This window comes from Galeopterus variegatus, unplaced genomic scaffold (genome assembly GCF_000696425.1).
Source record: "Galeopterus variegatus unplaced genomic scaffold, G_variegatus-3.0.2 Scaffold583, whole genome shotgun sequence".
Classification (NCBI taxonomy): domain Eukaryota; kingdom Metazoa; phylum Chordata; class Mammalia; order Dermoptera; family Cynocephalidae; genus Galeopterus; species Galeopterus variegatus.
The window spans coordinates 77734-79971 of NW_007726694.1; positions in this window are offsets into that span (position 1 = coordinate 77734).

Sequence of the window (2238 nt, forward strand, 5' to 3'; positions counted from 1 at the left end):
CCAGTTACTGTCCAATTGCTCTACTCTATTCACAGACTCTCTAGAGTCAACACCTGCCACCCCCTACCTCTCTCTTGTGTACTCTTTTTTTTTTTTTAATAGACCTTCAACCCATTCCAATGTGGCTTTCACTGCAAACTCTCCACCAGAATTCCTCTTGCTAGACTCACCAATGACTTCTTTGTTGCTAAACTAAATGGATACTTTTTAGTTATTATCTTACTTGCCTTTTCAACTATTTTCAATAGTTTACCACTTCCTCATTCTTGGCTTCTAGGACACCACCCTTTTTTTGTTGTCCTCTCCCTTCTCAAACACCTTTTTTTTTTTTTTTTTTTTAAAGATGACCGGTAAGGGGATCTTAACCCTTGACTTGGTGTTGTCAGCACGGCGCTCACCCAGTGAGCGAACCAGCTATCCCTATATAGGATCCAAACCCATGGTCTTGATATTATCAGCACCACACTCTCCCGAGTGAGCCATGGGCCGGCCACTTCAAACACCTCTTTATCAGTTTCCTTGGCAGGCACCTTCTTACTATTGCAACTTCTAAATGCTGGAATCCCTGTCCTTGGGGCTAATGCTCTCTCTACACTTCTCTTGATGAGCTCATCAAATGTTGTGGCTTTAAATGCATCCATATACCAATAACTCCTAAGAGTCTATTTCCAACCCAGACTCTCCTCTAGGCTCAAGGCCTGTACAGATGCTCCTCAATTTATGATGGCATCATATCATGATAAACCCATCATAAGTCAAAAATATCACAAGTCAAAAATGCATTTAGAACTATTCTGATTAGATCATTATACAATGTATGCATGTATTGAAACAACAAACTACCCCATAAACATGTACAATGAAAAATAAATAAATAATTTTTTTTTCCTTTTTGTCTTTTTTCATGACCAGCAACGGATCGCAACCCTCGGTGTTGCTCCCTGCACCTCGCTCAGCCAGTGAGCGGGAACCGGTCTGTATGTGGGATCCGAACCCTTGGCGGGAGCGCCGCCGCGCTTCCCAAGCAGCGCACTGTAGCAGTGCGCCACCGGGCCAGCCCCAATAAATAAATTTTTAAATGCATTTATGGGACTGGCTGGTTAGCTCAGTTGCTCAGCTGGTTAACGTATGGTGCTGATAACACCAAGGTCCAGGATTCAATCCCTGTTACTGGCCAACCACCAAAAGAACAAAAAAGCTAAAACACATTTAATACCCTGATAAACCCATCATAAAGTCAAAAATCATAAGTCGAACCATTGTAAGTCTCGGATCATCTGTACTTCCAAGTGCATACTTGACCATTCCATTGGAATGTCTCAAAAGCATTTCAAATTTACCGTATTCAAAACTGAACTCTCTACCCTCCCCCCCCCGCCCCCATACAAAATTGTGACTCTATCTACATAATTATTCAAGCCTGGGAGTCCTCCTTAACATCTCCCCTCTCCCTACCCTCTCCCCCACATCCAATCTAGTCCTGAAATTCTTCCTTCGAAAACTGTCTTAACAGTGCCTGCTTCTCTCCATCTCCACTACCATCACTGCCATTGTGGCGAACCTACCATCATCTCTCACTTAAATGATGACAATAGCCTCTCAACTGTTGCTCTAATTCCACACTTACTTGCTCCACTTCAATCCATTCTCCATGGAGTAGCCACAGTGAGCTTTTAAAAATATAAATTGGATGACACTCTCCTGCTATAATACTTCATTGGCTTCCCATTATGGGGATCTGAACCCTTGACCTTGATGTAATCAACAGCTTACTCTAACCAACTGAGCTAACCAGTCAGCCCTTTTTCATCCTTCCTTAATGAAACATCACCTCAGAGAGGTCTTTCCTGACGCCACAATTTAAATTAGCTTTCCCTACTTTTTCTCTCTTATAGTATCTTGTACTTTTCCTTCATAATTTTACCACAATTGGTAAATATATCTTTATTTGTATTATTTGTTTGCTGTTTCCTGAGATTGTGAACTCCAGGAGGGCAGAGCCAAGGTCAGTCTTGATATTTGCTTTTCCTCACCCCCACCCACTCACTTAGAATATTGTCCGCGGGCCGGGCCTGTGGCTCACTCGGGAGAGTGCGGTGCTGATAACACCAAGGCCACGGGTTCGGATCCCATATAGGAATGGCCGGTTTGCTCACTGGGTGAGCGTGGTGCTGACAACACCAAGTCAAGGGTTAAGATCCCCTTACCGGTCAAAAAAAAAAAAAAAAAAAAAAAAAA